The sequence below is a fragment of the Protopterus annectens genome, chromosome 2.part0 (genome assembly GCF_019279795.1).
Source record: "Protopterus annectens isolate FY-2018-M chromosome 2.part0, PAN1.0, whole genome shotgun sequence".
Classification (NCBI taxonomy): domain Eukaryota; kingdom Metazoa; phylum Chordata; order Ceratodontiformes; family Protopteridae; genus Protopterus; species Protopterus annectens.
In genome coordinates, this window is record NC_056728.1 from 436,920,453 (window position 1) to 436,935,264 (window position 14,812).

Genomic DNA, 14,812 nt, shown 5'->3' on the forward strand with positions numbered 1-14,812 from the left:
ATATTACTATGGACTGGAGAGTGTTTGAACAAGAGTATGACATTAATACAGGCTGCATTTTCTGATAAAGATGACCATACAAAGGCATTTATTCAACTTAATTTAGCTGGGTCAGAAGCCATTGAAAGGGAACATTCATTTATGTATTCACCTGCTATCTATACAGGAGAGGGGGAAAACCATCATATTGTTGTACAGGCTGAGTCAAGGGAAAACCCAGAGTGCTTAAATTGTAAATTTAGAGAAATGTGTAAAACCCAGACAAATGTTACCATGGAAATGCACTTATTTTACTCAAGGGATCAAAAGCCTGATGAAACTTTTGCAGCATATATAACTGACCTGAGAAATAAGGCTAACACGTGCAGATTTGGTGACTTAAGGGATGAGTTGATAAAGGACAGACTTGTATGTGGTATAAAAGATGATGCTGTGAGAAAGATTTTGCTTCGTGACAGTGATTTAACTTTGAATACGGCCTTTGAGATTTGTCAGATATACAAGCTCATAGAAAAGCAGACAAATATGCTTACAAATGAGAACAACTTGAAAAGGCACATTGATTCATAGGTTCATAGGTAGGTACTAGGCTATCGGCCCTGGGGCCTATATAAGCCTAACCAAAAAAAGTTCCCTGGCTTTCGCCACACAAGAACGTTTTTCCTGCACCCTTGTCTAGCAGAACCACAAAAGTGATCCTCAGGGTGAATTTCCTATTTCCCATCCAATTGTTGAGATTTTTCTTAGAGGGCTAATGAGGAGCTTTGCTTGATATGAATGCGTAGTCTGTTCCAGAGCATGGGAAGTCTCTGGGACAGGAATCTATCCCTCCAGCATGTTCTGTTTATTGTGGTGGCAAGGTTTAGGTGCCTGGAGCACGTGGCTTGGAGGGATTGGGGTTTCTTTGTGTAGCATGTCCAACATATCTGGGTTTGACATGGCTTTGTATGGTAGGCAGAGATCGCCTCTGAGTAGGCGATAAGCGACGGAGTAGAGCTGGAGTTTTTTGAGATGGTCAGCGTATGGCATCTGTTTGAGGCTGGTAATCCTCTTAGTGAGGTATTTCTGTGACCTTTCTAGTTGTTGTATATGGCTTGTGAGATACATGCCAAATGGGGTGTTGTACTCTGTAATAGGTCTGATGAGGGATGAGTAGAGAGGAACAATGACCTCTTTTTTTCAGGAGGTGAACCCCTTTGTGATGAAGTCTGCTACGTAGAAGGATTTCCTAACTGTTGTGGCGATATATTTATCAAAGGAGAGACTGTCCACCTGTGTCCCAAGATCTCTTATCACACTTACGGTGTTTAGTAGGCTGCCGCCTATGTAGTAGTTCATGGGTACAATGTTTTTCCTAAAGGGGACAACAGTGCACTTCTTGGCATTGAGCTTGAGGCCATGACTTTGACAGCAAGCATCAGTCTCAGTGAGGCCCCTTTCTAGAATGTCCACATCATTAGGCAGTTCTGTTATGGCACCTAGTTTGCAGTCATCCATGAACTTTGTTAGCCAAAGACCTGCTGTATTAGCCTGGACGTATGAGAAGTAGATGCCAAACAGGAGAGGACCCAAGACTGAGCCCTGTGGTACTGCACTTGTCACTGGTCTGAAGTTGGATTTGGAGTCTGCTACTTTCACTGTGTGTGTTCTGTCAGTGAGCCAGTTGGCCATCCATCTTGTGAAATAGGGATTTATGCCCAGTCTAGAGAGTTTATATATATTTCCAGAGTGGGGGGGGGTGGTGTTGAAAGCCTTGGCGAGGTCAAGATAGACTGTTTGCACCACCTTACCCTCATCCACGGCTCTGGTGACTGCTTCAAAGAAGTCAGTCAGGTTTAGGAGACATGACCTACCTTTTACAAACCCAAACTGAGTGTGGTCCAGAGTTTGGAGTTTACCTATGTCCTTGTTTATAAGCTCCAAGATGATATGTTCCATGGCCTTGCAGATCAGGCTCGTCAGGCTAATGGGGTGGTAGTTTACAGGGTCTGTGGTGGTGCTCCCTTTGTGGAGGTGGATAATCGTCGCTGTGCGCCATTCAGTAGGCACAAAGCCTAAAGTGAGGCTATGGTTGAACATAGTACTTAGGTGGTGTGTCAGTTCGTTCTGTAGTTTGTGCAGAATGCAGACTGGGATGTTGTCAGGTCCCATGGATGCTGTGTTCTTGGCTTTGGAGAGTGCATTCTTTACTTGTGCTGCCATGATTACAGGGGCTTTGCATTCTTACAGTATAGTGATGGGCCCTTTGGGGGTGAGTGGGGTGAAGTTTGCACCGAACCTATCTGCCAGAATGTTGGAAATATCAGTTGGTTCTGTATATCTAGTGCCAATGTGCTGTAGCTCATAGCAGATCTGAGAGTTGCCATTGAGATTCTTGACATAGCTGAAGGATGCTTTGTGGTTGTCTTTAGAATCAGTGGCAATTTTATTTTTGTAACTAGCTTTGGTGGATTTTATGAGGGATCTCAGATTCTTACTAAGGCTGACCAGGGAGTTCCTGCAATTAGGGGATTTTACTCTTTTTTTTTTTTTTTTTTTTTTTTTTTGCAAAAGCTTCTTCCTTCTGTTGTAGAGTTTATTTATTGCAGAGGACCACAAGATTGGCTTCCTTTTTTGGAGGATGGTGTCTAGGTTCTGTTGGGGATGGCACGATCCATGCACTCATGTATGTGCTTATACAGTGAATTTGTATAGGATTCAGCAGTTGTACCTCTATTTTCCATCTCTATGGGTGTCATGAAGCTTGCCACTTCTGTCTTAAGAAGCACGAAGTTGGCTTTGGAGAAGTTTTTTACAGTGGTTTCCTTAAGGGGGGTGGGGGCGGGATATTGATGCCTATGATGATTAGCTTTTGGTCATATCTGACCAGCGAGGATTTGAGCTCTGGCATGGAACATCAGTTGCCCATATTGGTAATGATCAAGTCCAGGATTTTGCTGCCCCTGATGGGTGTATGGACAAGCTGTTCCAGGGCGTTGGAATGTATGAATTCCAGAAAGCGTTGAGCAAATCAGTTAGTACATGAGTAGTTTTCCCAGTTGATGGTGGGGCAGTTGAAATTGCCCATTATTAGGGTATTGGTCTGTACATTAATATTACCTAGTATATCAAGAAATGTGGAGTGGGCATCCTGGGGCATGGTGGGGGATCTGTAACGAGCTACAACCTGGATTGCAGTCTTGCCCAGTGTTATTTGCACTTGATAATTTCGGATGCATTATGTTGAGCAACTAGCCTGGAGGGGTGGATATCCTTAATGAATATGGACACACCTCCTCCTTTAGTGTTTCGGTCCAGGTTAGGTGGCAGAAACGTGTATTATGAGTTATAGCCTGGTAATGCATTGGTGCTCTCTGGAGCCTTGAACCAGGTCTCCATCACTCACAGATGTCGATGTTTTCCATTTTAAGGAGTGCCTCAAGTGAGTGTATTTTGAGGTTTAGAATTATAGCACTGAGTAGCATTACCCTCAGATTTTGCTTGCCTATACATGCTACGGTGGTGAGTTTGTCGTTTGAACCTTGCCTAAAAAGGCACTACAGGGGTGGCAAGAGCCTTAGCCAGTATCAGGAATCCCAGGGGCGACAGGTGCAGGCCATCTCTGGCAAAGCATTGTGGTCTGTTGATCATGTCATCCCAAGCAGACACTGGATACCCTTAGAATGACACCAGAATCTTAGCTAACTGTTGAAGTCAATCATTTTGTCCTTATATTGTGGTATCATTCTGGGAGATGGCAGGATGCTACTCAGGGCTAGGGTGATACCTCCTGGGCTACATGATCTGAGAGCTAAGTTGTCCAAGTAAGTAAGTGAGTCTGTAGTCCAAGGAGGTGCATCTCAGGTCATTCACACCAACATGGACAATGACAGAGATATTTGTACTTGTATAGTGACCTGAGTGCTTGTGGTATGTGGCAGATCCTGGCACCTGACAGGCAGCTGACAGTAACTTTCTTCTTGTTTAGCCCAGTGAGTGGGACATCAGTGTGCCCGACTGTAGAGTCACCTTTGACTAGTGTGTTGGGTACGTTGTTTTGCCTTAAGGGCTGAGGTTGAGTGGCACACTGATTTTGTGGGCTATGTGTCATTTGGGTAGTGTTGGTGGGGTGGTTGCGTTTCAACTTTGGAGGTCTCTGTTGTTTGGGCAGATTTTTATTGAGAGCCTCCACAAATGTAGATGTGTGTTTTGTGTTACTATGTGTGGGTTTAGGTGGTGTAGATTTTGATGGACTATGAGTTGAGTGTGGTGTGGTGCAGGTGTTTACCTTCTCCTCTGGACTGTCTAGTACAGTCTTGGCTGGAGAGAGCATGACTTCCAGTTTGGCTATATAAGTTCTTCTCTCACAGGTTGTAGTGTTGGATGGTAGGAGGAGAAGGTTGTCAATGTACATGAGGCAATTGCTACATTTCCCCAAGATGCCCAGATTCATCAGGTGGACAGGGGAAAATACTGGGAGCTGACCCTGAGACATGCCTGGATAGGTGCTTATTTAAGTACTAAAAACTGTTTTCCTCTTAAGTGAGGAAAGTTGAGTGCTGCAGTAATTTGTAGATTATTTAGTGCTTGCACTGCATTTTGAACAAGTGCTGAGCACAAGGAAACAGTTTTGAGTGTTAAAACTAGAAAACTGGCTAGTTCTAAGAGAAAATTAGAAGAGCAGACTTTCTGACACCGGGAATAGTTTAACCCTAGTTAAACGCCACTGCATGATGCACAAACACCGTTTTTTAAACAGAAAGATGAAAGGGATAAAATAGCCCAAAATGGCCAGTAAAACTACAGATTCTGAGCTGAAACAACTCCTCCAGCAACAGATAGGCTGCTCAAAGCTCACCACCCTCACTGATCAACAGAGAAGCTTCCTTCTATCTTAGTAAGGTCTGAGCAAAGCAGAAACTACAAAGCAACCCAAAATTCAGCAAAATCTGAAAACCGGACTCTACTGGTTATAGAAAAGTGGGAAATGAATATAGAGATAGGATTTATTTTTTGAAAAATTAAAACAGATACAGTAAAACAAACATTTTTAAAGCAGAAAAATGGCTATTGCACTTGTGTGTAGCCCTCAACAGTTGAAAAATGATCAGTTAAAGTGCAAAACAATAATAAAAGCGCAAAAACTGCGCAAACACGGGTTTTTAAACAGGAAGATGAAAGGGATAGAAATAGCCCAAAATAGCCAATAAAACTACAGATTCTGAGCTGAAACCACTCCTCCCATGACAGATAGGCTGCTCAAAGCTCACCACTCTCACTAATGAACAGAAAAACGTCCTTCTTTCTTAGTAAGGTCTGGGCAACATAGAAACTACAAAACAGCCCAGAATTCACCAAAATCTGAAAACCGGACTCTACTGGTTATAGAAAGGAGGGAAATGAGTAGAGAGATAGGATTTTTGTTTTGTTCAATAATTAAAACAGATACAATAAAACAAACATTTTTAAAGCAGAAAATGGCTATTACACTTGAGTGTGTAGCCTCAACAGTTGAAAAACACTTAAAAATTATCAGTTAGACCAGATTTATAAACACCACCACAGGAATAGGGTGGAACCAGTTTCAGAACAGATGAGAAAACTGCAAACAATGTCAGCAAGTATATTAAGACAATGCAGAACTCTAAAAAGTGCCAAGAAATATACTTATCAACGATATATTTCCAGATTGAGATGCACTCCAGTCAGAACACAAGAAACCTCATATTGATAGTATGCAGCATGTATTTAAAAGAAACAGCCCCAAGCACATGGCAGTGACTGTAGCCTCTGCAGCACTCACTGGTAAACCCCAGAACTTCCTAGCAAATTCCAGAGTTTGCACAGTCTCAGTGAAATATAAGAGAGTCAGCAAACTCAAAGTGTGGGACCCAACCTAGCTTCATTGCCAACTGTTGTAATTGTGGTGGAAGTCATAAACCTAAAAGGAAAAAAATTTAACTTATGGTCAACAATGCCACAAATGCAATAAATGGAATAATTTCAAAAGGTTTTGTAAATTAAAAGGCCCACATTCTTTTATTAAAAGGGAACATTTTAAGAAATGAGTTGATCAATTAGAAAGCTGCAACCCTACTCTTTATGTTGATGGTATGCTTCATGAAACAGTTAATGCAGTAGATTTAAAGGCAAAGAATGTATTTTGTACTGTTTGGATAAATGGCAAACCCAAAGAGCTCAAAGTTGATACAGGTTCCAGTGCAATGTTATGTTAGCAGAAACATTTGCCTAGAGTGTGTCATGGTGAAAGGCTTGATTTGGCAAGGTGGGCAAAGCTTGTTGCTTATGGAGGTGAAGAAATTCAAACCGAAGGCTCAGTAGTGTTTTCATGTTACTCTGCTGGAAGAAACTATGACTTGTTATTTTATGTGGTCAAGAGGCACGTCCAGTCATTATTTAGGCTTAGAGACAGTTTGAAAATGGGACTGCTTTCATTCAATAAGGAAGTCCACCAAGTTAGCTTAAAAGACCACTACTCTAATTTTCCCCAGCACATTTTTTCCATCTGTGCAGGTCTTTTCAAAGACAAACTAGGTAAACTTCCGGTTGTGTACTCCATGAAGTTAAACTCAGAGGTCAGTCCAGTTATCAGGTCAACACATAGAGTTCCAATACCTATGCAGGACAGAGTCAAAACTGAATTGGATAAAATGGTGCGACAAGGTGTGATTTGTCCAGTTGAAGCTCCAACTAAATGGGTATCTTCCATGGTGGTAGCTCATAAGAAAAGCTCAGATGACATCAGAATATGTACTGACCCATGACATTTGAACAGAGCACTAAAAAGACCTCATCATCAAATGCACACAGTTGAAGTCAGAGTTCATTTTGGCAAATCCAACTTGACAAAAAATCCTCATTGCTCACTACTTTCAGTACTCCGTTTGGCAGGTACACATTTTTGAGCATGCCATTTGGGGTTAAATTCTGCAAGTGAAGTCTTTCAACATGCAATGGAGCAACTTTTTTCTGAGTATCCTTGTGCTATTATAGTAGACAACATACTAGTAGGAGGTCGTGGTGAAGCTGAACATGACAGAAACCTCAGAAAAGTTCTAGAAAGGGCACATCAGGTGAATCATAAGCTCAATCTACACAAATACAAATGCAGGCCATAAGTGGTTACCTATGTTGCTCATTTATTTACTAGTACAGGCCTACAATCAGACCCTTCAAAGCAAACAGCCATTCTCAAGATGCCAGCTTCAGACAATGTCCAAGCCCTGCAATGATTTCTTGGCATGATTCACTAGCTAGGCAAGTTCATTCCAGACTTGAACCAAATATCAGCACTGCTTAGAGAGCTGACATGTAAAGATGTATCCTGGTCTTGGTTAGAACAGCACCAAAGAGCATTTGATGTCCTGAAACAGATCATTGCTAGTCTACCAACTCTCAGATACTATAATGTTCACAAACCACTTACGCTTTCATGTGATGCTTCAAAATTTGGTCTTGGTGCAGTCATTCTACAAGAGGATCAAACTGTTGCCTATGCATCGAGAACTCTTACCCAAACTGAGATGCAGTATGCCCAGATAGAGAAAGAGGTTTTGGCAATTGTGCTTGCATGTTCGAAGTTCCATAATTATGTTTATGTTAGACCTATCCAGATCGAAACAGACCACCAACCTCTAATAACTATCTTGAGAAAACCTATGCTTTCAGGTCCAGCCCAAGTGCAACATGTGATGCTGAGATTGCAAAAGTATAACTTCAATCATGTCTACAAGAAAGGCAAACTTCTTTATCTTGCTGATACATTATCCAGATCACCCAGAAACACCACAAAACAGCACGAGAATAAGAACCTTGATTTTGAAGTTATGGAAGTGAGACATCTTTCTTCCACACGTCTTAGTGAGTTGAGAAATCACACAGCCACCAATCCAGTTTTACAGAGGCTCAAAAACTTTATCAATCAAGGATGGCCATCAAAGCAATCTAGTTTATTTCAAGAAGTGCGACCTTATTTCCAATACAGAGATGATATTTTGTCTGACAAAGGTATCATAATGAAAGGTCTGAAAGTACTGAGAGTACTTTACTATCTTGCATCATGGTCACCCAGCCAATTCTACCAAAAGAAGGGCGAGAGGTCTAGGATTTTGGCCTTCTATGTCACAAGACATTGAGATAGCACTTTCATCTTGTTCAGTGTGTAACAGTACTAAGCCACATCAACAGAAGGAACCATTTCAGCTAAACCAGATTCCAGAACTACCTTAGTCGACAGTAGCCACCAACATCTTCGAGTGGAATGGTCAACATTATTTGGTGTTAGTAGACTCATTCCAATTGGTTCGAGATTGACTTATTTCCTAACCTAGCATCCAGTAACAGACATTACTAAGATGAAGCATCATTTTGCAGTTCATGGTAGTTTGCACATAGTTATTTCTGACAATGCCACACAGTTTACAAGCCAACAGTTCAAAAGATTTGCTGAAGAATGGGACTTTACTCATGTCACAAGTAGCCCAGACTACCCACAATCAAATGGTTTGGCAGAACGTGCAGTTCAAAGTGCAAAACAGTTACTTGAGAAGTCTAAATGAGATAATAGTGATGCTTTCCTGAATCTCTTGAATCTCAGAAATATTCCTCATGATAAACATCTTGATTCATCTGCTCAGAAACCAAAACCATATTACCAGTCAGTAGTCGATTGTCGGTTCCATGTGTCAAGAACAAGTCAGTGAAAACCAATCTGCTGAAGAAACATTTTACCCAGATGTCCTGCTACAATAAGACCAGCAAACCACTCAATCCAATATGAGAGGGAGAAATGGTAAGGATGCAAACGTCCAAAGGTTATGATCAGATTAGTGTTATGAAGAATATTGGTCCAGAACTGAGATCATACATTGTGGAATCAGAAGAAGCAGTCTTTAGGCTGAATCAGAAGCATTTGAGACCATTGTCCAAGCCTATACCACAGTACATAGCCTGTGAGACACTTTATCTCAGAGAGAGTTGTCTGGTGTTCCAATTCCTGAGGAAGTTCCAGAGGACATTCCTGTTCCTGTGATGAATCCAGAAGTTCCTAATACGAGTGTGCACTGCAGACTGACCCTGTTGCTAAATTTGGTCCAGACTGTTATGTTACAAGATATGGTCACATCTCTAAATCCTGTAATGGATATGAAGCAACTTGGACATGACCACACTGTTTTGTTTCCAATGTAAATAGTAATGCATGTCTAATTTTGATACTGTTTTCACAAAAGGCAATCTTTTTAAGAGGGAAAATGTAGATCAATGTGTACCTTTAAGAAGCTATCCAAGGGCTTGCACAAGTGTATAAATACTGAGTACATGCAAGTCTGACTGCCATTTTGTAGTTAGCTCTTGAGATGAAATCATGTATGTATGTATGTATGGTCTGTCTGTTAACTAGTTTGTTCATATTTTATAATGCTATCCATCCTGATGTGTTTCTATGTATTAAAGCATCTAAACAAAATACCTCGTCTGCTTGTCATATGGGTTAGAGGAGGACAAACAAGAACCTTGACACTAACCTCAAATTCTTAATGTATAAATAACATGCCATTTGGTCTTCCACAGTCTAGTGGGTCTCACATAAAGCTGTTTGTTGGCACGCCTCATCACAAAAGGTTTCTAGTCCAGGAAAAAAGAGGTCATTGTTCCCCTCTACTCATCACTCATTAGACCCATTATAGAGTACAACACCCCTTTTGGTATGTACCTCACAAGACATCTACAACAACTGGAAAGGCCACAGAAATACCTCACAAAGAGGATTACCGGCCTCAGATAGATGCCCTACGCAGACAGTCTCAAAAAACTCCAGCTTTACTCTGTTGCATATCGCCTACTCAGAGGCAATCTTTGCCTAACATACAAAGTTTTGTCAAACCCAGAGCTGTTGGACATGCTCCATGTAAAGAAATCCCAATCCCTTCGAGCTATATGCTCTAGGGACCTAAACCTTGTCGCCACAATAAACAGAACATGCTGGAGGGATAGATTCCTGTCTCAGAGACTTTCCATACTCTGGAACAAACTATCTAACTATATCAAACAAAGCTCCTCATTAGCACTCTTCAAGAAAAATCTTGATGATTGGATAGGAGATAGGAAATTCACCCCGGGGATCACTTCTGTGGCTCTGATTGATCTTGGGTGGCAAAAGCCAGGGTACTGTTTGGCTAGGCTTATATAGGCCCTAGGGCCAATAGCCTAGTACCTACCTATGAACCTATGTACTTACTTCTCAGATGTGAAGATATTTTATTATGTGATGTTGGGTATGATGATGTGGAGGCTATGTTTTGATGGAACCATGCACTGCTCACTGTAAAATAAAGTCTTTAAAATGTGTCCCAGAAAATAGTGAACCTTTAAAAAAGAATGAAATAAAATATTTTAAAAGCATTCTGCTCCAGTCAACTCACCATATTGTATGTGGGGGACTTTGGCTCCCACACCCCCTTGACCAGCCCCACATTTCATAAACTACTGAACTGCCTCTGAGATCAGACTGATGGGAAATTAATGGTCTGATTCTCAGCATGATGAGTCTTACATTCAGCTTTCAACAAAGTGTAACACTGTCAATTTATATGTATGTGCTTGCCACACTTTTTATGAATGGTGTATTATTACATTATAGGCACAACACAGAGATGCCAGCATTCTGTGTAGTACTAGTGAGAGCAATATTTTATACCCTAGTGGTGCTACTGCTCTTTATAAAAATTGTATGTATTTTTTGTTGATGATTCCAGTCCATGTCATATCTCTTACTCTGCTGTGTTTGTCCTTTTATATTTTGCTTCATGCCTACATCATAATTGAATAAGTTTTATTTTGGTTTGATCCACTAACTCCATTATTACACATTAAGCAACTCATAATTGATATATTTATAATGCAAGTAGACAGTTTTCAGTTGTGGAGAGCACGTACGTTCTTTCCTCTGCGCCCATTTCCTGATATAGACCAGCCAAGCTTGGTGGAAGATGCCTTTTCCTAGCCAGAGATGGCCTTTCAAGTATCAGTCTAAGCTGGCTCCCTTGAAATTTCCTGTGAAGTTGTCAGCACCCAGAACATCCACCCAAAAGCCTTCCCATGGAGCAGACTCAGGAAGTTTAGGATTTTGCCTCCTGGATAGCAGTGCTAGAGATGCAACATGCCTTGTGTTGCTGTACCTATTGGGGTTGATGGTTGCAGTGTGTACCCTGTTTTTAGCTCACCTTCATATGAGGACACTCCAGTGGACATTGCACTGCCAGTGGCTGCAGATGTCATTTTCTTTAGGATCATCTACTGGTTTCAGAGCCTTATCACAGATTCACCACTGAGGAGGTAGGCTTCTCTTACTTAACAGTTCTGACCCAATCTTTCCCATAGGCACATCACTGACACTTTTAATATGGTTCAGGGCATATAGAACAGATTAACAAAGTATTTTTATACACAGTCTCCCTGGAGTTGAGGATGGTACTCTGTCTGTACAGGGACTTTGACATCTTGTGAAGTTGAAGCCTGTCCTACTGAGTTAAGTCTATAAATGATTAGTATATGAAAATAAGAACAGTAATGCAGCATGGAGACACACCAGTGTAAATCCAACCACACTGCTTTATTAAAATACAAGAGTTTAGCCCTTTCATCCCATAATGGAACTTCTTCAGAAATCAATTGTAAAAAAAATTCTCAACATTAAAATACCCCCTGTAAAAACACATTGCCCTCAATTAACCAATAACTGGTGTGTCTCTGTGCTGCATTACTGTTTTTTTCATGGGTTACTTGTTTGTGTTTCATTCTACAACTATGATTAGTATATGACCAAGCTGGCACATTTTTATTCCTGTCCTCTGTGCCAGAAACAATTCCAGTGTGGCATCTTTCTGGTAGTGGTTTGCATTAAGCCATAGCAAAGATCTGCATCAAAGGAGCATTGTGATCATCTTCCAGGCATAACTCTTGCAGAACTTGACTTCTTTATCACCAAAGAGAACTCCATTCTTTGAAGTTTATTTCTTTTGAATTAATTCCTTTTCTGTTTGCAAAGATCAGTTAAAAAAAAGTGAAGGTTCACTTTTTGTGGCCCAAGGAAGATCTGGCTCCTAGCCTTTCTCAAGATGATTTTGTTACCTCCATCTCTGAGCTTGTTCCCTTCAATAGACAGATGTCTTTTTTTTTTTTTTTTGAGGGATGGAGTAGCAACTTTACTAACTACAAATAGAACAATTGTCCAGCAAAGATAAATTTGGCCAAGAGCATAAGACAGTAGAATTCATTTAGAAATATACACACTTACAGATGATCGTTCACTAACAGTGCCAAAAGATAACTGGTAAATTTGCTATTCGAACTCCAAATGAAAATTCCCTCCAGCAAATTCACAATACTGTCTTTTAACATCTACTAATATAAAACTCTCCTTCAAAACTTATTTTAATAAATCCTCATGAAAACCAGGGATCTTGTCACACTTCGTTTACTGAGGAATGAATCACTCATTTAAAAAAAGAATCATGTTAGTTTTTTTAAGGGATGCAAGATGTCTGCTTTTCTTTCACAGCCTTTGAAACCATTTGCTGTTAATATTTATGTACTGTCTGATACCCTTGCAGATTCAAAATTGAAACTATTAATAAAGTCAGTAAATCTTGAATAGCAAGGGGGTTACTGTCTTTCTGCTTCAAGGAATTGCCTTTTTAGCCAATAACATTATGAGAGCAATTTAAATTATGTTCATGCTTCAATGATCTGCCCTCTTCTATATCATCCAGCAAACAAGGGGAAAGGTGTTAAAAGTATTGTGCTTACCCATAAATCACTGACTAAACTGTAGCTTTGCACATATGACAGTAGATTGGTACAGTTCCAGAATATCTGACTCTTATGTACCTTTCTCCCCTGCTTCATGTCTCTAGTAAACTACATGAAAGGCAGAAAACATATAGTGGATTCTATTAAGTTTGTAGAAGTATTTATTCACCCACTTCTTTGTGAAAGTGAGAAAGCAATAAGATAACATTATATATTTGTGAGCTAAACAAACTTTGAAAATGGGCTCCCAAAATAAAACCCAGTCATTCAGCATTCCAAAAGGTGAATCAGTGTACTGGGAGAGAATGGTTAAAAATGAGACAACCTACTTATAGTAATGAACCAGTACATCATCGCAGAAAAGCTTTTCATCATGGCACCATTTTTCCCGTATCTAACCCTTTCAGGATCTTGTATATCTGAAAAAAGTAGTTTGACCTTTAGTAGCAAAATACTTAAAATCTAATGATGTTCTTCGTCTTCCATTGCTGCAGTCCTGACTATTGGGTATAGTCCGCGTCCAGTCGGCCCGAATACCAGAGTATAAGGCTGACGTCGGTCAGGGCGCATTTGACTGACGTCAGTACGTCAGGGTACTAATGCGCATGACCGACGTCATATCCTCAGTCTTTTTTGCCGCATGGTCCGATGCAGAAGCAGTTTTGCGAGTGCAGGTTGGCGTTCTGAAATATTTCCGAAACCGGAGTTTCAGACCGAAACAGAGTTGGCTAAGTACCCCGTTGGGGAACATTTTGTTTTTTCTTGCCTCAGTATTTTACCGGATGTCAGAAAAAGTGAATAACTGTATTTCTTGTGGGAAACAGATACCTCATAGGGATTATCATACCTTGTGTATACCTTGTTTAGGGCCTGAGCACGACGTTGTTGGTTGCCGCTCTTGTGCTAGGTTTAACAAACGCACTATTAAGAGGAGGTTAGACTGTGCCAGGTTAGTGTTTGGGAAGCGTTGCAATTATAAAATGCCGTCGGATGCTCCGACGCCCGCTTCCTCCAAGAAGCGCAAGGATAAAACTGTGAAGCCTAGGGTTGAGGAACCGGCAGTCCCGGACGTCGGTTCTTCAGAAGGCTCAGTGGAGCCGGAGGTTTTGCCAGGAGTTTCCATGGAGTCCCAGGCAGAAACTATACTCTTACAGGATGTGCCTTCTCAGGAGGTAGGCCAGGCTGAGGGGGCTTCTCAGGTGACTGTTCTTCCCTCTCTTCCCAAGGTAGTTAGAGCCTCTCCTTCTGTTGCCAAAACTTCTTTAAGAGGTAGGCCTAGTTCAGCTTCAGTGGGGGCTTCTCCTAGCATTTCGGGTTCTGTACCTAAGAAACATATGCTTAAAATGGCAGAAGATTTGAATACTATGATTAGGGTTCTATGCCCCGCCTGATAAGAGGCCTAGGGTGGAACCAGAGTTTGATAGTTTTGAACAGTGTTCAGAGGCTTCAGAATCTTCTGTGGAAGATATGCAGGAGTATCCCACTTATTCTGATTCTGATGTGGATGATTCCACTCCTACAGCTTCTCCGCCTGAGGATTTCTCATTTTCAGAGACTTTGCATTCCATGAGGGAGCACTTTAAATGGGAAGGCCAGGATTACTCTGATTCAGGAAAAGGCTTAGGGAGTTCTTGTTTTACCCCAGCATAGGCCTTTAGCTATTCCTCCTGTGTTGAATGTGGTGGAAGATGTTTTTGCAGAGGCTTCCCTGAACCCTGATTCTTTGCCTCCTGCTCCTGTTAAGCCTGATAGATATTATAGGGTGCCCGAAGCTCATAAATATTTGTTTAAGAGTCCTAGGGCGGACCCAGAAACTATTTCTCAAGGGCCTAAGGGTGTAAAGGCTTCTGTGGTTAAAAATCCTGTTCCCACTGATAAAGAGGCAAGGGCTTTGGATAGGTGGGGAAAGAAAATGTATACTTCTTCCACTCTAGCCATGAGAGCTTTGAATTGTCAGTTTCACATGCTAAAATATCAGAATTATCTCCTTTCACAATTGAAA